This window comes from Cynocephalus volans, chromosome X (genome assembly GCF_027409185.1).
Source record: "Cynocephalus volans isolate mCynVol1 chromosome X, mCynVol1.pri, whole genome shotgun sequence".
Lineage (NCBI taxonomy): Eukaryota > Metazoa > Chordata > Mammalia > Dermoptera > Cynocephalidae > Cynocephalus > Cynocephalus volans.
In genome coordinates, this window is record NC_084478.1 from 177,606,268 (window position 1) to 177,629,268 (window position 23,001).

The window sequence follows — 23,001 nt, forward strand, 5'->3', positions numbered from 1 at the left end:
CCACATGCACCATGCACACCACACACTCCACACACAGCACACACATCACGCACACCACACACTCCACACACAGCACACACATCACGCACACCACACACTCCACACACAGCACACACATCACGCACACCACAGACACCACACATAAAGACACGCACCACACACACTACACACCAAGCAGTCCATAACATACACAAACACACACATTTTAATTATTACAGCTTGGTTGGGCTGGAGTCTGTCTTGAGTCATAAATTATAGCTGGTTTTGGGGAGACACTTGTCTTGATTCTCACATCTTTCCATTGCCTCATAATTGAAAAAGTTATTGCACCTGTTTGGGCCAGTGTCCAGGTCGGCTCAGGAACTGCCACTGGCCACTGGGAGACTGAGGCTGGCTGAGCTGGGGCCCCTTCCTCACTCCCAGGCATGCATGCTGCTGGCTGTGTAACTGGCTGTCACGTCTCCATCCATCTTTTCCTCCTTGCAGTTTTTGGTTGAAGAAACTGGGCTGTTGACCTGCAGAGTGTCCTGAGGATGGATTAGCTGGGGACGTCCTGGCGGTTAGGATTTAAATGTCCTGCCGCCTGGATTCCTATCAACGGTGAGATCTGCAGTTCGTAAGCTCCATGTTCTGTTATTTGAGAGTTAAAACACGCTGTGGTTATACATATAATTAAATAACATTTTCATATGTAAAAAACCATGTTCTGTGTAAAGTATATGCTATAGTATAAGCATAGGTAATGCGCACAGTACAGATTTATATATCATGCATCACATAACAGTCATATATATTTACAAAACATATAAAATTTATTGATATAATATGTGAAAAATAAAACTTTATTTTACTTTGATAAAAAACACAGAACATCAAATCTAGCATTAGTGGAATTGAGCATCTTGGCAATGTGAAGCAATCACCACATCCACCCACGTAGGGACAATTGTTATCAGCCACAAAGAAGACCACAAACCCAGTAGCAGCAGCTCCCCATTAACCCCTGCCCGTGGACCCTCCTCCTGCAGCCCCTCTGCCCACGTCTCACCTGAGCACACAGAGACTCTGGCTCCTCCTCCTGCAGACCTCCTGGCCAGAGAGATCTTCCTCGTGTAATAATCCCCCCCGCACTGTCACAGTTCCCTTCCTCTATTGCAATCATCCCCACCTCAGTTCCAATGGTCCCCCTCCCCAGTGCCACAGTCCCCTCCCCCACTGCAGCAGTCCCCTCCCCTACTGGAAAGAGTCTCCCCCCCTTGCAATAATCCTTTTGAGTAAAGTCTCCCCTTACTAAGTCCAGATTTGCTTTTCAGTTGATCTCACCACCCCCACCTCATGGTGTTACCTGGCCCAGGTCCGGCTGTCTGCTCCCTTTCAAAAATAAACAACATGAAAGTCAAGGAGCCAGGTGTGAGGTCTCGCCAAGGCTCCACCTGGTTTGCACTCCCGTCCTTGCTGTCATCTCAGGGTCCTACTTCGGGGTGGAATCAGCACAGCTTGGTTGACGTCTTCCTTGGTTTCTCAGGGTCTGGATAGTACGTGCCTTGTGGCAAGTCTGTGGCTCTATGACATTAATTCTATGAAAACAACTTTACGTTCATGTAACTGATGTCATATTGCCTATAACCAAGGCTCCAAATATTAACTAACCATGGGAAAAGAGGGAACTCAGAGAACTGCATGCCAAGAAAAAAAACGGGTCCTTTTAAAATCTCTTAGAGCCCATGCACTTTTAGGTTCCAACATGGCTCCAGCCCTACTCACCCAACAATAGGACCCGGGTCTTCTGAGGTCACAGACGAGGAAGTGGGTCCAACAAGACAACCCCACCGCCTCCCGAGCTTGCACCCCCCAATTCCACAGGCCGGCCCTGCACCGTCCTGGTCTCTCTCTGTTAGCAGCACCTGATCTACTGTTGACTTGCTCACTCCACTGCTCCTGCCAGAAAACACTTTGGGTACATTTCCCACATCCACCCTACCGAGCAGGGAGGAACAGGAGTCCCGGCCCCCAGCTCTTCCACCTCCGCCTCACCAGCGCACACGGGGGCTCTACCCAGGGAGACGTGGACCCGGGTTGGTCGGCATGGAGGGTTTTCAAGGCTTTTGTGTTTGCTCACGTTCTCCTGGCAATGACTTTTTAAACTATGTGCCTTTTTGCATGTTTAAGAATTGGCATGCAATATTTTCACTGCAAGCGGAGCGAGCGGCAAGGACACGATTTCCAGCATTTAAATGGACGTTGACATTGCAAACCAAACTGTCCCTTTCAAATTTGTCTGATGGAATCTGAACACAGTAAGGAATTTAAACCCAACACCATGCACTTAACAGTCCACAGAATCCCTGGTACACTGGTCGCCTGTTTCTGAGGGATGACAGGTGCACAGGCCAGAGATCAGGGCCCCTGGATCACGACTCGGCCTATCCCTGGTGCATGCTGAGCTCTCTTATATGTTCTTTCATTTACTGTAATTGAATAAGCACCAGGAGCCCAACACCCACAAAAAAGCCACATGCCACCACCCCATCCACCGTGTCCCCCATCCAGGCAACCCCATGCACTCACTGGTGTTCCTTTCCTTTCCATGAGCTTTTTCTCATCTACATGTGTGGCTGCATCAGTCTCCTGGCACTGCTGTGACAAATGACTACAAACCGGTGCTTTAAAACAACAGGAATGTGTCCTCTCCCAGTTCCAGAGGCAGAAGTGTGAGATGCAGGTGTGGCAGGGCCGTGCTCCCTCCAGAGACTCCAGGGAGGATCCTCCCTGCCTCTTCCAGCTCCCGGTGGCTCCAGGCGTCCCTGGGCTTGTGGCCGCATCACTCCAGTCTCTGCCTCCGTCTTCACGTGGCTTCTCCTCTGTGTCTGTGTCTCCTCTTCTGTCTCTTGTGAGGACACCTGACATTGGAACAGAGCCCACCCTACTCCACTAGAACCTCATCTTAACTAATTCCATCTGCAGAGACCCTATGTCCAAATAAGGTTGCATTCTGAGGTTCTGGGGGGATGTGGGTTTTGGGGGACACTATCCATCCACGACGGTGGTGCTGCTGGGGGGCTTGGGGTTGGGAGTGAGAGAAGTTATCCAGACTCATGTTCTGAGCAGTGGGGAGAAGGAAGAGGGGGCGGAGGCAGAAAGGGGAGTCTGGGGCGTGCTCATTTCTCATGCCTGGTGACCTTCCCGACGGGGGTGTTGGGTATGTGAGTCTGAGTTTGGAAGCAGCATCTGGGCTGCGGCTGTGAAGCCGGGAGTCTTCGGCACATGGAGTGTGTAAGGTCATGAGACTGTGAGATCATCAGTCCCAGGTGCAGATGGAGGACACGGGGTGGGAGGATGGAGCCCGGAACTCCACGGGATAGTCTGAGAGGGGGACTTGTTGGACGGAGGCTGAGGAAGGCCTCAAGGTGGGAGAGACCAGAGCACGTGGGGCACAGCTGAGAGCGGCTGTGGCAGGAGGGTGCTCGTGCCTGCGTGTGGCTGCCAGTCAGGCGGGGGTGGGACGCGAGGGCCAAGGTTCAGCAGCGGAGACCACCGGGGCGCTGGAGGCACAAGGCCCACATGGATCGACGGGGGTTCACGTGTTTCCGAGTCCTCAGCCCATGGACGGCGATTAGCCCTGCTGCAGCTGAATGCGTCCTCCAGTTTCTGTCTAGGCCACCGTTGCGGCCTCCTCGGGCCCAGTGCAGTGGCCTCTTTCCTCCCTGTGTTCAAACTTCCTTTGGGGACTTAAAAGCACCTCTTTGCCCGCTGCTCTCCTTGCCCTCTTGGTTTGAGGATGGACAGAAAAGGGAGTGTTGGCCAAAAAATGTGGTAGACCACGGGACCTTCAGTGTGGCCTCTGTGACAGTGGTGTCCCACGCAGCCGTGTGCGTCCTTCCCCCTGAAACGCATTCTCTCAGCTTCAGGGAATCAGACTGTGTCCGGTGGTCTGGGCAGGTGTTTGTGGCTCCATAAACGCACCCACGGGAGCGAGTGTGTAAGTGGCGTGTGTGTCCCGCACATATGTAACCAGGGAGTTTGTGAAAGTGTCCACACCCACAGTCAGCCCAAATAGGCCTCAGAGGCAGGCAGCTCCTGGCCCCAGTGACCACCTAGACACCAAGGTGCCCAGTTGGGATGACCAGACAGCATTTCCTAATGTGCGGTCCCAAGACAGAACTGTGAGGTACTGCAGAGCCAAACACACTTAGAAAGCTGCGCCATCCTGGGAAGAAACGCATGCCGGGTGGAGCTGGTCTAACTTGACCCAGAGGTTGCAAGACACGCCAAAGGCTGTTTCAGGGAGTGGGCCCTGAGTTCACTATGCCCGCTGCTCTGGGGTCCCCACCGCAAGCCTCAGGCCCTGCTTCCTTTCCTTTGAATCCCACCGCAGCCCATGGGGGTGCAGGCTCCTCGGGGGCACAGGCCTCCATGGGCCCTGTGGGTCGGGGCCACTGGCAGGGATGAGCCTGGCACAGTCTCAGACAGGAGCCGCCAGGGTCACAGGCCCAGGGGAGCTGCAGGAAGACCCAGGGTTTGACACCATGAGGGTGCCGTGGGAGCCCAGGAGGCGAAACTCCACATATGACAGGCATGTCAGGGAAGACGCGGAATCTGTGGATTCGTGATTCGGTCCACAGAGAGGGCGCTTGGTCCGGGATGGTGTCCAGAGCCCTCAGTGAGCTGCGATAGGCCTTTCAGCGGAATCCGTGGGATACAGGGTGTGGGCTCCCATCTGGGAGGAGCCCGCATCACTAATCGGTGCAGGAGAATCGACCTCCAAGGAGCTGGCAGCCCATGTGGGGGGAGGATGGACTCGGCCACAGCCCGGTCCTGAGAAGAGCCCCAGGACAGGCTGGCAGGAGCAAGGGGCACTGGCTGGGTGCTCTAAGGGGCTCCTGCGGAAGGAGACCCCAGCACCTCTTCTTCCAGCCTAATGCAAAGTGGACAGCAGCTCCTGGAGCTGCCACTCAGGGCTCCCCAGGACAGAGCAGGGCGACCGCGCCCGCCCACTGGGGCTCTCCTGGGGTTTGGCCAGGACACAGGAGGGAGGGACGGACGAGGGTCGGAGGGAGTTGCCTGCCAGGGGCGGCCCCGGCCGAGCTCAGCAGCTGAGGACAGCGCGTGTCCTGCCTGAGCTGGAGCAGAGGAGGGAGAGCTGAGACGGAGCAGCCGAGCCGGGCGAGCCCCTGAAGCCGCAGGTGACGTGTGACATTGGACCCGCTTCTGGCCGGTCCACTTCCCGAGTGTCTGGAATACCAGGAAGGTTTTGTAAAACAAATGCCATTGAGGGAAGGTTTTTGCAAAGTGAATCTGATTAGAAGGAAAGCGTTTGGAAAAGAAACCCCATTAAAAAGAGAGTTGTTGAAAACTGCGTCCAACTCAAAGAACGTGAATGGAGTCCTGTCGCGGGGCAAGGAAGGTGTAGTTAGAGGCAGGGGCCACCTGGGAGCCAGACCCCCAGGAGTGCAGCCCCCATCCCATGCTCCACGTCTGGCCACGTCGTCACTTGGCTTCTCAGAGGCTCCGTGTCCCCGTGTGCTGTGTGGAGCGACGGCAGGGGCGACCGAGTTAACACGGGCGTGCTGAGAACAGGGACAACGCGTCTGCTCGAAGAGCCCCCTGGACGTCCCACGGGTGTCGTCTTTCCACTGACTGCGCGCGGTGTTGTCTGAGTCTCACGGTGGTCAGGCTCCAGCGGCAGACGCGGGTTTCGTCACAGTGCGTGCATCACACACCGGGAGCATCGGGGTCTCCCCTGTCCAGCGGCCCCAGCCCTGGGGACTGGGAAGCAGGGGGAGGGGACACCAGGCTGCACTCAGGGGCTCGCCTTCTCCTCAGGCCATGGCGTCCCCCAGGTTCGAGGCATCGTGTCAGGCAGCGGCCCAGGATGGGGGGGGGTGCCCCGTGTGGGAAGAGGGCACAGGGCAGCTGCTGTTCGTGGACATCACCACCGGGCTCGGGCCGGTGCAGCCCACTCACGGGGGAGGTGCGGACCGTGGGCCTGAGTGAGTAGCGACTGGGGATCCCCGCAGGGAGGGGACTCGACCCCCTTTCCTGGTCATCAGGGTGGGGACCGTGTGTGAAGGCACGTCTGGTCCCCACACGCCTGGGGCCCTGGGTTGGGTGTGCCCTCCCATGTGGGTCACGGAGCTTCCCCTGACTTTGTCAGAAGAGAAAGCAGCCCGCTAGTAGCCGCTGCAGCTGGTCACCGTGATGGCTGCAGGCAGGGCCGGCCGCCTCGGTAACGTCCTGGAGGAACGGTAGAGGCTGCTGTGGGGAGGGGATGCACAGGACGGCTGGCTCAGGAGGGGTCCCCTCTCAGTTGGGGAGCAGCTGACCCCCGCCTGGGGAGAAGAGAAACACTTCCTCACCGGCCACGGCTCCTAACAGGCGCCACGGCAGGGTGGGGGTGGCACTGGCCAGTGGAGAGGCAGCCACGGGGGCCCCACCTGTCCCTCTGTGTTTCTCTAGGAAACCGCGTCGTCTGCGTGGCTCTGCGCCAGAAAGGGGCCTATGTGGGGGCAGCCGGCACCCGCCTCGGCTTCCTGGACTGGGAGACACAGCAGGTGCAGTGGGTGGCCTGGCTGGACAGGGACAAGCCCCACAACAGGTTCAACGACGGCAAGGTGGGCCCTGCCGGGAGGTTTGTGGCAGGTGGGCTTCTGGAAGGTCAGGTATGGCCTCAGCCCACTGCGACCTGGGTCAGCTGGAGGCCAGTGGCCACCTGGGCAGTCCCACGCTCAGGGCAGGTGCCAGGGGCCAAGCGGGCAGCTTTGGGCAGCTGTTCCCCTTCATGGCAGGTGACCACTCGGACGTCCAGTGCATGCCCTGTGGTGCTGGGCGTCTCCAGACGAGAGTTGTCATTCCAGCGCGTTCTGTCCAATTCCAAACCCCATCTTTTCACCCCGTTATGCCTCCTGGGCTCCTGGCTATCCGCCCAGATGTGGCTTCGGCCAGCCCTGGAAATGTTAATCTCATCGGCGTGTGGCATGGCCAAGGGCACCTTCCCTGAGGTGTCCACGTTCGTGAGAGTGCCCCGTGTGCCCTGGGTGTCCTGGGGTGGGATTCAGAGCCCCATGAGCACAGTCTGTGTCCTGGGGTGGGCTGCGGTGCTCGGGACTCCCAGGAGGGACCTCAGCCCCGAGGCGGAGGGGGCCGGGGAGGTCTCACACCTGGGGATGTGAGCGTCTGGGCACAGTTGAGCCGCCTGCAGACAATTTGCTGTAGAAAGCCTGGCTCTTTCCTGAGAAGACTGGGAGGAAACCTGCAGGTGGAGAATGTGGGCTGGGGCTGGGGCCGGGGGCACGGCTCAGCCTGCAAACAACCAGCAGTGACCAAACCGGCCAGGAGTGTGGTTCTCCCACCAGGTGGAAGCTGTGCGGAGTGTGCGCTGTGCACCACTGTGCGCCAGGTTCCCCAAGACCACCCAGGTCTGGGCACTCCCAGGCGGCTTGTGGAGTCAGCGTATTGTGGTGTGCTCGCAGCTAACATGGGTCTCAGGGCACCTGAGGACACGCAGCCGGGCCTCGGGGAGGACAACAGGGTCAGGAGAAGCCACGTGCCACTGCCCTGTGCTCCCTGCCTCCCGCAAGGTCTGCAGAACACCCTCTTCCCAGCAATGAAGAGGCGGCCACACGCGTGTGGTGGTTCCTCCTGGGGAGCCCGTCAGGGACTCAGTGCCCAGGGTGTGTGTTGGGGACTGGTCACATGGGCGCCATCCACCCTGTATCTCCCAAACTTCAGCGCCCAGAGGACGCCCGGGCACAAGATAAACCCATGGTTCGCACGGTGTGGGCACAGGGCCACTTACTGGTTAGGGAGACTTCATAGCAGTGTAAGAAGAGGCTCGGCAGCTGTAGGAGTGTCCCGGGCCACCGTGACAAGTGCTTATACACTGGGGGACTTAAAACAATGGGAATGTATCCTCTGCCAGGTCTGGAGGCAGAAGTCTGAGATCCAGATGTGGCAGGGCAGCGCTCCCTCCAGAGGCTCCAGGGGAGGATCCTTCCTGCCGCTTCAAGCTCCTGGTGGTTCCAGGTGTCCCTGGGCTTGTGGCTGCATCACTGCAGTCTCTGCCTCCGTCTTCACTTGGCTTTTCTTCTGTGTCTGTGTCTCTTCTGGTGTCTCTTATGAGGACACTTGTCAGTGGATTTAGGGTCACCCTCCTCCAGGAAGACCTTGTCTTAATTACATCAGCACAGTCCCTATTTCCAAATAAGGTCCCATTCCCGGGTTCTGGGGTTCGGATGTGGATTTGTTTTTCAGGTCCCCCATTGTGCCACCGTAACGGTCCGGTTTCCTGACATTGGCCAAGGGTCCTTCCTGACCCCCTTCCTGAGGAGAGCAGTCCCAGGCCCATGATGTCCACCCTGCACAGAGCATCTTTCATTTCCTGGGGAGTGTCTGTAGTTTGGGGGTGGACAGGGCAGGGGGAAGGGTTCTGCTGGAGCCCTGGGGGCCACTCACTGACCTCCTGTCTTTCAGGCACCACGCCAGAGCCGTCCACCCCAGGAGTGTGGGAGCGAGGGCAGGGCTCCGTGTACCTGCTCTGTGCTGACCACTCGGTGGTCAGACACCTGTGTGGGCTGGACATCCCCAGTTGGCTGGACTGGTCCCTGGACCACAGCACCTTCTGCCACGTTGACAGCCTGGACTACTTCGTGCCAGACCAGGGAGACAGAGACGGGCAGGCCCCGCAGAAGCTCAATGCCAGTGGCAGTGGGTGGGCCAAGGCTCAGTTGCTCCCCAAAGGCCTGTCCTTGGGTCTGAGTGACCTGGGCTCAGAGCTTTAGGGCTGCACCTGCGTCTGCCTGCGAGGGTCACCTGGGGTCTAAATGTAGGGAAATCTTGTCCCTCAGGCATTCTCCAGTGTCCCATCCCCCACGCCCCAGGCCCACCTTAACATCAGAAGCAGGTTTTTCATGGTGTCTGTCTCACTTCTAAGTGCCCCTGGGGAAGGACTATTTTATCGTTGCAAGAAGCAGGCACTGTCCAGTCACGGACAGAGAGAAGGGACGGCTGCCCATCTGCCCTGCATGGAAAAGGAGCCACGTGCTCACAGAACCTGCTTCAGGCAGATTGCAGGTGCCCACCCTGTGGTCAGTTTCCTTGTAGTCAGTGTCACCTTCTCCTCGTGTCCCCGGGTCAGTGTCGCAGAAGTGACCAGGTCAGGGTCACTGAGTCATGTCAGGGCCTCACATCCACCCAGTAGTCAATAAAGGGTGATATCCACCCTGTGGTCAGTGTGGCCTGACCTGCACCCTGTGGTCAGTGTCACGTCTCCTTCTCGTCCTGGGTCAAGAGTCTCAGGAGTGACTGTCAGAGCCTCATGTGCATCCAGTGGTCAGTGAGAAGTAATGTCCAGCTGTAGTCAGTAAGGAGTGATGTCCACCATGTGGTCAGTGTCCCTGTGGTCAGTGTTACCTTCTCCTCCTGGCCCTAGGTCAGGGATCACGGGAGTGACCACTTCAGAGTCACCGAGTTGTGTCAAGGCCTCACATCCACCCAGTGGTCAGAGTGGCTCTGTGGTCAGTGTTACCTTCTCCTCCTGGTCCTAGGTCAGGGATCATGGGAGTGACCACTTCAGAGTCACCGAGTTGTGTCAAGGCCTCACATCTACCCAGCGGTCAGAGTGGCCCTGTGGTCACTGTCACTCTTTCCCTGTGGCTCTGGATGAGGGTTGCCCGTGGCTAACTGTCTGTGCTCAGCAACTCGGTGATCGCCTCACTCAAGAGACAAGCACCAGCCCTCGAGGCTCCTGGTCTCTCACACCCAGAGATATTGTTTCCAGGCAAGGACCTAGAGCGCCTTTTCCACGAGAAACAGCCTGAGCTGGGCTGAGAGGCCGAGAGGCTTGGAGGGGGTGGACGATAGAGGTTTCTCTGACGTTTCCCTGTCCGGGGAGCCGGGTGGTGCTGGAGCCGAGGAAGCAACACGGAGCAGGAGCCAGCAGGTGTGGGAAGAGGAGGGGGCCGTCACCTGCTGGGAGCACAGGAGACCCACGATCAATGTCAGCAGAGCACAGCGGGTACGCCGAGTCCAGGTGGTCACGCTCACGCTGGGCACATAAGAAGGTGGTTCAGATAAAACTGAAAAGAGGAAATGTGGAAAATGGTGCCAGGCGCTGAGAGAAACTAGTGTGCAGCACGGCCAAGAGAAGGACGCAGGGCAGGACGTGCAGCAGGTGACAGGCAGGAGTGCAGGACGCAGCAGGGCAGGTCCAGGGTCAGAGGCGGGATGACCAGCAGGAAAAAGTGGGGTCCTCTTGTGGACTGTGAGCCCTAAGTGGGCCTTCAGGAATTTGGGGGTAGGCAGGAGGCTCAGCCCAGGAGCAGGAGCCGTGGGGATGGGGAAGGTCCTGGGTCCCAAGAGTCGTTGAGGAAGAGCAAGAGGGTGGGGCCCGGGAGAGGCCAGGGTGGCCCCGAGTGTCAGACACATAGCACCTGCCCAGCTCATCTGAGGGGCGCCGGCTCTGGGCAGCTGTCGGAAGGCACCGCAGACCACGGGGCTTGGACGGGGGTGTTTATGGAGACTTAGAGACCAAGGTGGGGCAGGGCTGCTTCCTTCTGGGGCTCTAAGGGGAATCTGTCCAGGTCGCTCCCGGCTCCTGGGGCTGCCGGCAGTCCTCGTGTTCCTGGGCTTGTGGCCACATCGCCCCAGTCCCTCGGCCTTCACTTGGCTGCAACCCTGTGTGTGTCCGCGTCCCGACCTCCTCTTGTCACGAGGACAGCTGTCCTATCAGATGAGGCCCACCCGAGCAACCTCGTTTCATCTCACTCACCTCTATAAAGACCCTGCTTCCAAGTAACGTCCCGTTCGGAGGTCTCGGGTCAGGACTCCACCTGTCTTTGTGGAGGGCACTCTGGGGGTAGCTGTGACCAGTGCTGGGAGGTTTGAGAGAGCATGGTGGGGGAGGGGGAGTCCTTGAGGCAGAAATCCAGGAGGGCCTGATGGAGGCAGCAAATGTCTGAAGACGATGTCCTTGGCCCGGCTTCTGAGGAGAAGCGCTCTTGGTCAGCATTATTTGGGGGCTAGTTTGCCAGCCTACAGCTCATGACTATAAGGGGGTCAGTAAGCATCAGGGTCCAGCCATGTCCGGGGCCCTAACAAGCTGGTGGTGTCTCGTCCAGGCCTCGTCCCCGTCTTGGTGTTGGGGTGGGCTCACCCAGGGTTCTGCCTGCTGCAGGCACTCATGGGGCTGGGAGTGGTCCCCAGCCCATTGCCCAACTCTCATTGCAGCGAACCCGAGGCTCCTGTACCAGCTGCTGCAGGAGCAGGGCACGCCCGACGGGATGTGCGTGGAAGCTGCAGGGAAGCTCTGGGTGGCCTGCATCGATGGGGGCAGAGTGATCCGCCGGGACCCCGAGACAGGTGTGTGGGCCGTCCCGAGCTGTGGCCGCATAGGGGTGTCCGCTGTGTGCACGGAGTTCTGCTCCAGGACCCAGGACAAGGCGGTAGCCACGTTTTTGTGGACACACTTGTCCGGCTACAGACGCATCTTCCTTTCCTAGATGGCACGATTCTCAGGTCCCTGTTTCATCATTCAGGAAGTGTAGGAGTCCTGGAACTGCCACACAAAGGACCACACACTGGGAGGCTTAAAATAACAGGAATGTGTTGTTTCCCGGTTCTGGAGGCCGAAGTGTGAAATGCAGGTGTGGCAGGGCCGAGCTCCCTCCAGAGGCTCCAGGGGAGGATTCTTCCTGCTTCTTCCAGCTCCTGGTGGCTCCAGGCGTCCCTGGGCTTGTGGCCGCATCACTCCAGTCTCTGCCTCCATCTTCACGTGGCTTCTCCTCTGTGTCTGTCTCCTCTTCTGTCTCCTATGAAGACACCTGTCATTGGATTTTGTGCCACCCTAATACAGAATGGTCTTATCTTCACTAATTACATCTGCAAAGACCCTATTTCCAAATAAGGTCCCATTCTGAGGTCCCTGTTGACATGAGCATAGGGGACACTACTGAACTCACTACAGCAGGAGAGGCAAGGCCGGCTGGCAGGTGTGGATTCAGATGCTGGCGATGCCGTGGAGACGCTGGTATGGACCATGGGGTCAGGCTGGGCAGTCCGGAGGCCTTGGGCCCTAGAACAGGAAGGTGGTCGCAGTCCTGAGGGTCAGACCTCACCCTGCTCGCAGGGTCACAGCTCTGCGTGGTGGAAATGCCTGTGTCCAGAGTCACATCCTGCTGCTTCGGGGGACCGACTATGCGGACCTCTACGTGTCCTCCGCAGTGCAAGGCCTGAGCCCAGAGCAGCTGTTGCAGGAGCCTCAGGCTGGACACGTCTTCGAGGTTTGATGAGGTCTTTTATACTCAGAGTCCCCAAGGTGGCTTTTGTGCCGCTTCTGCACAGGACAGGGGTGAGAGGTTGTCTCTAAGCTCTGGGAAGTTTGGGTAGGGTGGGTCACGTCCACAGACAGGCAGGGATTGTTTATCAATCCACCCAGAAAACAAACATTTCCAACGCTTTACCCACCTCAGCGTCACATGAAAACTGTGTCTTTAATGTGCGGGTTCAGAAGTAGCTAGAGCTGCTGTGGCCTCGCGCTGCCAGTGACACGGTGCTTCGACAGCACCTGGACTGACCACGACATCTGCTCTGCCGACAGGTCACAGGCCTGGGGGTGAGAGGGGTCGCACCTCGACCCTACACTGGCTGAGCGAGAGCTGCTTCCCGGGCCAGCCCGAGCCGCCGGCCTCCGTGTCGAGGGACTGCGCCAAGGTCGGCCGTCCGTGCACGACGCAGCTGGTTCACAGCACGATAACAAAGGTGGCAGATCCTCACAGTCTTCCTGTCGTGTTTCAGGGATCGCACTCAGGGCAGGCCTGGGGTCTCTGTCCACCTCCTCTCGGCTCTGGGCTGTCCACGCCTCTCACACAATTCACGGTCCCCACGCAGTCACCCCGTCATCCCAGAAACCATCCTGCATCTCTGCAGAACTTCAGTTCCCTGGCCAGGACTTGGTATTAAGTCACTGATAGACACAATGTTTTTTATTAAGTTGTGGTAAATGTACATAAAATTCGCCATTTTGAAGTTTACAATTCAAGGCATGTAGTACATTCACACAATGTTGTGTGACCGCCACCTCTAGTTCCAGAACATTTTCTTCACCTCAAAGGGACACCCCTACCCCTCAGCTCTCACGCCCCGTCCCACTCCGCTGGGGACCTCCAGTCTGCTTCCTGTCTCTGTGGATTTGTCATCTGCACACTTCGCAGAGATGGAATTACGCACTGTGTGTTCCCCTGGGTCTGGCTTCTGTCACTGAGAATGACGGTTTCACGTTTATGCACGTTGCAGCCTGTGTCAGGGCCTCCTTCCTTTTCATGGCTGAGTAATATTCCACTGTGTGGGTGGACCACGCGTGTCTGTCTGTCCGTCCATCGACGGACGCCCGGGCTGCTCCCACCTCCCGGCTCTCCTGCACGGTGCTGCTGTGAACATTTCTGTACGAGTTTTTTTTCAGCGTCTGTTTTCAATTCTTCAGGCACATTCCCAGGACTGGAATTGCTGGGTCACGTGGTAACTCCGTGTTTAGCTTATTAAGGGGCCGCCAAACTGTCCGTCCACAGCACTCTGCATCCCCCCAGCAAACAGGCACCCCAATGATAACGGAAAACACCGAGTCATTGATTCTCGGGGGCGCTGGAGCACGGGGCACGCTGAGGGTCTCGCCACGCGTGTGGGCACACGAGGGTGTGCAGCGGCTCTGCCTGCTGCGCCGTCCAGTGTCTCAGACGTGGAGGCCCGTGGCTCGTGTTTTCAAAGTGCTGACTTGTCCTCCTGTGAAGGAACGGGGCTGCTGGACCTGGCCTCCGAGTCCTGGTCTGGGAGCCAGGAAGACGGTCCACAGGGACTCGGCCACCTTCATTACCGTGGGAGGACGTGAGGCCCGTTGGAAGGTGCTCCTGACTGAGAGGTCAACCTGGGGGATGGGCAGCGGGTCCCAGGGGACAGGGGAGGGGACCTCAACCCAGGCGTAGACTCTCACGTCAGGGCTCCGGGAGCTGGGCAAGGCCAATGTGAACCTAGTCATGTGGGAGTGGACCCGGCTGAGCACGACTGGTGAGGATGGAGAACACTTGGAACACCGGGAACACGGGGAACACTGGGAATACTGGGAACACCAGGTACACGGGAACACTGGGAATACTGGGAACACCAGGAAATCTGGGAACACGGGGAACACTGGGAAGTCAGGTACACGTGCAGCCTCTCGTCCTGCTGGTAAACCACGTGCTTTTGCTGATGGTGTGTCCAGCATGTGAGTGGAAGATCCCTTGCAGAGGGAGGAAACGTACACGTTGGTATCAGAAATGCCCCTGACGCTGGGGGTGGAATTCAAAGGTTCCGAGCGGGTTCTGCGTCCTCCTCCTGCCTCGACCAGGGCCGTCTTCCGGCCCTGCCGTCCCTGCTGGGGCAGACGGGAAACCAGGAGAGCGCTCCGAATGGGGCGTCAAATGCCCACTTTTATGAGAACCTCAGCTGCACCACCTGCCTCGCGGCCGGAGAGCCACAAGTCACCCACCTGGCCTGCTGGGGCAGAGCCACAGGTGGGTCTGCAGGTGCCTGGAGCCCACCACGGCTTCACCACGAAACGCCCTCTAGTTCCCACCGCCGACGCCTCGGCAAGGGCCGCAGGGGTGGGCTTGTGTCCGATTCCTGCACGATGCCTGCCCAGCCCAGCAGCCCGAGGCGTCCAGCCCAGCAAAGAAACAAAAGCCGCCTCCCCGTACTCCGAGTGCCAGCTCCCACTTCCTGCAGCCTCCTCGTGTACACGCCTTGTGCAAACATTTCAAACGTGTTCCAAAAGCACGGCTTTCTGGGCTGCACAGAATTTCACCACCTGAATGTACAATTGAACTGACGGGTGTTTCATTTATTTCACATTTTTCTACAGTAAATAACACTGGGATGAGCACCTCCATCCTCACGTTTCTTCAGGACCTTTCAGTTCCTCCCTGGGGCAGATTCTCAAAGGGGAGTCTCCTCGACAGACCCGTGCTAGGAAGGGCTTTCCCCTTTGACTAGGTCATTGACCCAATACTGGCACTTTGAAAGTTTTCTAACCCATGGAAAAACGGAAAGAACAGCAAAATGAACAGCTAGAGGTGCTTGCTGGGGACTGGCGACGTGCTGAAGTGCTGCCACGTGTGCGTGGTGTCTCTGCACCCACGTTATTTCTGCTGAACGTTTGAAAGGTTGCAGCCCCCGTGACCAGGGTGGGCGTGTCAGGTCAGCGAGACAAACAGACTAAGGGACTCCGAGCCACACGTTATCACGTCAGAGACTTTATCTCCAGCGAACCTGGAGGGGAGACTGAAAGCTCAGTTTTCTGCCCCCGTACAGACTAGCGAAGCTTCATAGGGTTTGAATTTAGCAAGGAGGGGTTGGGGGAAGAGCCTGAGTTCTGAGACGGGGACGGGCAGCTATTCTGACACTACAGGCTTCGTGGTTTTTCCCAAGACCCTGTTTTGTGCCAGATGTTATCAGAACGCACCGGCCTTGAGGAAAGGGAGGGGGTAGGGGACAGGGTGAGGGAGGTCACCGTGGCACTGCTTATGCTGAGCTGACTGTGAGGTCTAAGGGGGACGCCTTTGATACCAGACAGCGTCATTATCAGGGCTTGGTCTGTTGGGTGGAAGCTGGTACAGCCCTCGGGGGTAGACAGACCTTCTGGGGAGACTAAACTCCCCACGGCTCTTTAAGGAATCCACAGGAAACAAGGTAGTATTGTTGGTTTAGGCAGACAGTAGCGGGTTACAGAAATTGTTCAAAAAAAAAAAAAGAAAGAAAGAAAGAAAGCAAAGAGAGCCTGGGAATGCACAACGGTGCGGTGGCTTTGGAAGGCGACTGGCAGTTTCTTACAGCACTAAACACTCTTCTGCTGCGACCCAGCAATCACACTCCTTGGCATTTAGCAACCGAGCCGAAGAGCTAAGTCCGCACAGAAACGTGCCCACACGTGTCTGTAGCAGCTCTGTTCCTAGTTGCCACAGCTTGGAAGCAAGCAGACGTCCTCCGGTAGGTGAGCAGGAAACAAGCTCTGCTACACACACCGTGGAGCGCTACTCAGCAATAAAAAGCAATAAGCTATCGAGCTACGAAAAGACATGGACGAACATGAAATGCGTGTTGCCGAGTGAGAGGGGACATCTAAAAAGGTGCATCCTGTATGATTCCAGCCACGTGGCACCTGTAAAAGGCAAAGACCATGGAGACAGTAAAGAGATCAGGTTGGCAGGGGTCAGGGAGGGAAGGGTGGACAGGTGGCGCACAGAGGGTGTTTAGGGCAGTGACACTACAACTTCAACGTTGGACACACGACATTCGACATTTGCCCAACCCCACAGAGTGCACAGCTCCGAGAGTGAGCCCGTGTGTGTTAGTTAATAGTAACGTGTCACTACTGGCTGCTGGACAGTAACAAAGCACAATTCAAAGCTGGCATTAGGGGCTGATGTCAGGCTGGTTCTCAAAGGCTCTGGGCTTCCTTTTGCTTGCTAATGACCTGAGGGCAGGCTGGCCAGCTGGTCAGAGGTCAGCAGCCCCAGAGGTCGGCAGCCCCACAGGTTGGTGGCCCCAGAGGCCAGGAATCCTACAGGCTGGTGGCCCCCGAAGCCAGCACACTGTCTCGCTGGGTGCTGAACCGTCGTTGTCCTGAGACTTGGTGCCACATCCAAACCTGAGTGAGAGGTTTTGTCCTAATCTTCTGAAATGCAGGTATTGTTGGCTCCCGTGAGGGTGTCCCGGGATGTGCAGACTTGGATCTCTATTCAGAGAGGACACACGCACGCGCCTTCCAGGTCCTCTCTGAGCAGTCATGGTCCTGCACTTGGACTTCTCTGCCAGGTGGCCCAAAGCTTTCAGCACTGAGGCTGTCACCAGCCATGCCCATCATGCTGCCTGGGGTGGACGGCGTTTGCCACCTCCTGGACCAGCCTTTTTGACGCTCCGTCAGGATCACTCAGCCAGGCTCTCTGCCTCAGCACGTGCCCTGACAGCGCTGAGAAATTGTCCCGGCTCTCCCGCCCATGGCTGCTTGCAGAGCCCCACCCTCCGTCCCCACTGGACGGCCTTCCTCTCCTCCTGCAGAAGCGTCCACGCAGCCAACTGCTCGGATGGGTCCAAGCCACTCTCTCGGATTTTCTCTTCGAGTTTGGTCCCTGTTGGAGGAATGGGAGGGTTTTCCCCGCTGCAGAGGCTCAGGTTTTGGGGCCATGCTGAGGGCCCGCATTTGCACCATCTCCCCCAGGGGTGTCCCCCGTCACCTAGTGCGTCAGGCCTGCTGCTCCTGGGACTCTGAGACCTTTTGCATCTTGGACCCAGGAGGTAGCGGCATGGATATCAGCGTCCCCTCCCGCCAGCCTCCCCACGAGAGGGCCTCTTGCCTGCCCATGGGGCAGTCACTCACTGAGGTCGCTGCCTGACTTACTAGAGATCTTCATCTTTGCTTCAACTGACCAGGTCCTGGTCCTTTGCTGGCTGCAAAGCCCAGGACGACCACATGGCTGTCTCTGCCCCTCAGAGGACAGCAGTGCCCACTTCCAGGACAGCCTTCCTGTGCTCTCAAAGTCCCTGGGTGACAGAGCAGAGCAGGGAATCAGGCAGAGCCAGAAGAGGGCTTCCTCCTAGGGGATGGGGGACAAGGGATCAAGCATCCATTGGACAGAATAACCAGGGGATGAGATGCAAGACCAAGCACGCAGAGGAGAGAACATTTAGGACAGTGTCCAGAGAACAAAGTGTCCCAGGAATGACGTGTCCAGTGGACAGAGTGACCAGGGGACAGAGCTTCAGCCGAAGGAGCTTCCAGGACAGAGTGTCCATTTAACAAAGTGTCCATGAATGAACTGTTCAGTGCACAGAGCCTCAAGGGGACAGAGCCTCCAGGGGACAGAGCCTCCAGGGGACAGAGCATCCAGGGGAGAGTTTCCAAGGGAGATAGTGTCCAGGGAACAGAGCGGCCAGGAGAGAAAGTTTCCAAGGGAGAGAGTGTTCACGGGAGAGAGTGTCCAGGGGAGAGACCAGCCACGGGACAGAGCATCAGGGAACAAATGGTCCCGGGGACGGAACGTCTAGGGGAGAGATTGTCCAGGGAACAGAGCATCAGGGGAGAGAGCACCCGTGGGACAGAGCATCCAGGGGACAGAGCATCCAGGGGAGAGAGTGTCCAGGGGACAGAGCGCACAGGGAAGGGACTGTCCAGGGGACAGAGAATACAGGGAGCAGTGTGTCCGGGGGCAGAGCATCCAGGGGAGAAAGTGTCCAGGGGACAGAGAGTACAGGGGACACAGCCTCCAGGGGATAGAGCGTCCAGGGGAGAGACTGTCCAGGGGACAGAGATCTGTCTGTGTTAGAGATGAGGTGAGACTCTGAAGGGGAACTGAGGGACCCCGAACCATCCAGCTGTGCCCCGGCTGCCACCCGTGGAACACTCGGGGGCAGACTTGTCAGGCTGAAACCCCCTTCTCCACTGCCACTTCTGGGGACTCTGGAGTCAAGCCTTAGTGTGACGGGGCAGACTCAGGGCACAGGGGGCAAGGTGCCAGGCTCTGTCCGGAACCAAGTTGAGACACCTCTGGGTGAACTAAGGGGACCCACGGAGTCCACTTCAGCCCCAGGCAGGGGTGACACCCGCAGGATGTGACACCTTGTCACTTCTGGCTTGGTGTCACTTCCTTTTCAGGGAGCTGAGGGCCTTGGTTTTAGGGGTGAGATTGGATCAGAAGCAGGAGAAACATCTGATCAGCTGAGGAAGGGATCCCAGGATCTGTCAAGAGAAGAGATTTTGGTGAGGACTGAAGGTGCCCCCAGCCCAGAACTTAAAGAGGGTCCCACAAATGTCCACTATGGCCCTGCTGTCAGCCCAGGAGACTCTGGGAAGGGCTTCAGACTGAGCCTCATTTCTGGCTCAGGGGTCTCAGAGGGCTGAGGACCTTAATCTGAGAGGGCCACGCTCAGATCAACAGAGATGTGTCCCAGGCCCTACCTACCAGGAGTCAAGGTGAGGGCTGAGGGGACCACCCTCACCAGAACACACAGGAGCCCAGCCCCTCCCTGCTCCTTCTGTCAGCCATGGGAAGATGCAGGGAACAGTGGGGGCTTTGGCTCTCACTTCCTTTTCCGGTGTCTCATGGAGATAGGGCCTTGGCGTAAGGCACGTGGCCTCAGGTCAACAGAGGGCGAGTCCCAGGACCTGCCAGACATAAAGGTGATATCACACAGACCCCTCACTGCATGACACACGGATCCCACTGAATTTGGGCACCTCCTGCGGTCCTCCCTGGGATGCCCTGGGCAGGTGTGGCCAGACGTGGGCCCCTCACTGCTTTTTGTTCCATATCAAGGGTGTGAGCTCTTGTTCTGAGAGTTTCTCGGGCCAGCAGAAGGGTTGGGTCTGGGTCCTGCCGGGGGAAAGGTGAGGACTCCGAGTGAGTATGGAGGGGACCATTCATTCACCACAGAACAGTGGGGACCTCACAGAGTCTGGCCCACCCCTCCTGTCAGCACTGGGAGCCCAAGGTGTTCTTGCAGTCTGCAGCCTGAGGACCTCCTCTGTTCCTCTTACAGGAGCTCCAGGAACTGAGAGGTGAGACCTTGGTGTGAGGCAGTGTCCTCAGGTGACAGCAGAGAAGGCCCAGGAGTGCAGGAGTCAAGGTGAGGTGCGTGACCTGAATGAGGACCGAGGGCCCCACCGGCCCCGGGACAGAGGGGATCCCGCAGCGCCCGGCCCCACCCACAATACTGTCAGTGCCGGAGCCCCAACCTCTGGCAGCTGCACCCCGAGGAGCCGTCTCATTCCCCCTTCAGGTCCACAGGAGACAGGCCGACCAGGAGGACAGGAGCCCTGTGAGGCCCCAAAGCACCACCTAAAGCGAAGACCTGTGAGTAGGCCTTTGTCACAGCCCCCTAGGGTGTGGTTCTAGGCTGAGGCCGCTCACCTGCTCCCTCCTTCCCCCAGGCCTGTGCGTCCCCATCGCCCAACTCCAGCCCTCACTCCTGTCTTCTGTCCCCAGGGAAAGTCGTGATGCCTTATTGTCAGAAGAGTCAGCTCTGCAAGCTTGAGGACGGCCTTTGGGCCCAAAGAGAGGAACCGTCCCTGGTGGGTGCGCAGGTTCCTGGTGATGAGGAAGACGTGGAGGTCTTCTTCTTCACCACCTCCTCCTCCTCCTCTTACTCCAACTCCTCTGCCTCCACCTCTCCTCTGATCCCGGGCACCCCGGAGGAGGTGCCTGCGGCTGGAACACCAAGTCCTCCCCCGAGTCCTCAGAATGTCTCCTCATCCCCCACTGCCATTGCCTCCACTCCATGGAGCCAGTCAGATGAGGGCCCCAGCAGCCAAGGAGAGGCGGCCCGAGCACCTCGCAGGACGTGGAAGTCCCTGAGTCCTTGCTCCAGGATGTACCACGGGAGAAGCTGAGTGATTTGCTTAATTTCCTGCTCCTCAAGTATCGAATGAAGGAGCCGATCACAAAGGAAGAAATGCAGAATGGTGTCCTCAAAAGTTACGAGGACCAATTCCCTGCCATCTTCAGCAGAGTCTCTAAGTGCCTGGAGCTGGTCTATGGCATTGAAGTGAAGGAAGTGGATCCTGCCGGCCACGCCTACAGCCTCAGCATCTGCCTGGGCCTCACCTACGATGGGATGCAGAGTGATGACCAAAGCATGCCTAAGACCGGCCTCCTGATTAACATCCTGGGCTTGATCTTCATGGAGGGCAACTGCACCTCCGAGGAGATCGTGTGGGAAGCGCTGAGTGTGCTGGGGGTGTGTCCTGGGAGCGAGCACTCCCTCTACGGGGAGCCCAGGAAGCTCATCACTGAAGATTGGGTGCAGGAAAACTACCTGGAGTACCGGCAGGTGCCCGACAGTGATCCTGCACGCTATGAGTTCCTGTGGGGCCCGCGTGCCCACGCTGAAACCACCAAGATGAAAGTTCTGGAGCATTTGGGCAAGTTCAGTAGTACCGTCCCCAGTTCACTACCATACTCGTATGAGGAGGCTTTGAGACATGAAGTGTCCTGCACTCCTGTCCCAGCTGCGGCTGAACACAGCGTAGGAAGCAGGTGACTTATACCCACCACGTACAAGGGTCTCCTGAGAGATAAGAGTGAACCTCCCATGAGGTGAGGCCCAGAAGCCACTGGCCAGGAACTCTTCTGCCTGGCCTGGGGAAGCAGAGCCAGCCCCATTAAAATGGCATTTTAATTAGGTTGTCTTGAGGGTAATTTGGCCAATTGTTAGCAAGGGCCAGACTTTTGGTGGTGAGGGGGATTAATGAAAATAGGGGTATGAATGGAAGAGCACCTGGGAGAATGGGAAGAGTTTTGTCCTTGACTCAGATTCTACAAGCTTTGAGTTGCATCCAGCTGGGGAAGACTCCTGCACACCCACATGAAATAAATAATAGATCATGCAGGAGGGAAATCTTACCGAGTTCTATCTCTGAAGCAACGTTTAGTGCTGAATTGGTATTCCTCGTACTGTTGTGCTGCATAATCTCTGAGGCCTCCTAGATGACACCCAAAACAATAACATTCTCAGAGGAGAGGATAGTAAGATCTATCACTATCCAAATATTGATATAGATAACTGCCAATCATTAAAAATCTAATACATGTCAGACACTGTGCCAAGAGCTTTGCATACATTCCGTACATTTCAACAGTCCTACTAGACAAACTCATTATCAAACCCATTTCACACATGAAGAACCTGAGGCTCACAGGGCTTGGTAATCTTCCTGTAACCACGTGTCTAGTAAGGACCGGGGCTGGGGCTGGATGCCTGGTGTTACGGGCAAAATTGTGTCTGCCCCCGAATTCCTAAACTGCAGTACTTCAGAATGTGACTGTATTTGGAGATGAGGTCTTTACAAAGGTTATCAGGTTAAAATCAGGTCATCAGAGAGGGCTCTAATCCAATGTGACTGGTGTCTTTATAAGAAGAGAAGATTGCAACACAGATACACACAGAGGAAAGACCATGTGAAGACACAGGGAGGACATGGCTCGTCTACAAGCCCAAAAGAGAGGCCCAGGAGAAACCAACCCTGCGCACACCCTGATCTCGGACTTCCAGCCTCCAGACCTGCGAGGAAATGAGTTTGTGTTGTTCAAGCTGCCCAGTCTACTTTACCTTGTTAGGACAGCCCAAGCAAACTAATACACATGGTCTGAATTCAGTAGAGCTCACGCCATTCTCACTCGCCCAACCTAAAGCAGGCCTTCTATCTCACAATTCATTTCTCAGGACTCTGTAACGTCTCTCTCTTCTCATGACTCTGCAGTGTCTCTCAGGCAACCAAATGATGGTACTAAATGATGGTACTAAAAGCAGGTGTGAAGAAGTGCTATGGACTAAAATGTGTCCCCCCACAACTTACATGTTAAAGTCCTAACCCCAATGTGATGGTATTTGGAGATGGGGCCTTTGGGAGCTAATGAGTGTTAGATGAACTCTTGAAAGTGGAGGCCCTCATGATGGAATTGGTGCCCTAACAACAGGAGACACCAGACCTCCCCCCCACCCCCGTTCTCTGCCAGACACACAGAGAATGTGGCTGTCTACAAGCCAGGAATAGAGCCCTCGCCAGACACCCCCTATACTGGCATCTTGATCTTGGACTCCCCAGCCTCCAGAACTGTGAGAAAACAAATGTCTGTTGATTAAGCTACCCAGTCTATGGCATTTTATCATATATAGCAGCACGAGCTGACTAAGACAAGAAGGAAGGTGACAATGCACACCAAACACAAATTGGGGATTGGCTGTGGTTCCTTGAGAGCCGAGTCTGTCCAGGTGACAACATTCCCATGCAGTCCCAGCGCTTTTCTGCAATGCTGTGGCCTTCTCCTAGTCTTCGCCCATATGTCCTCCTATCCAGCTCTGGAATCTGGCCTGTTTCCAGCTCTTTGTGGCTGCATCCTCTCAAGGCTGCACCCTGCTCCCAGTGGGACAGCCAAGAATCACGGGCCCTCCCCCTAACATGCAGCACTTTTACTCTTTGCA

The 23,001-nt window shown here is 57.0% G+C and overlaps 1 pseudogene; it reads left to right on the forward strand.

Moving 5' to 3' along the window:
* Positions 1-20,017: 20,017 nt before the first annotated feature.
* On the forward strand, positions 20,018-21,060 carry LOC134368636 (melanoma-associated antigen 8-like; annotated as a pseudogene).
* The last annotated feature ends 1,941 nt before the right edge of the window (positions 21,061-23,001 follow it).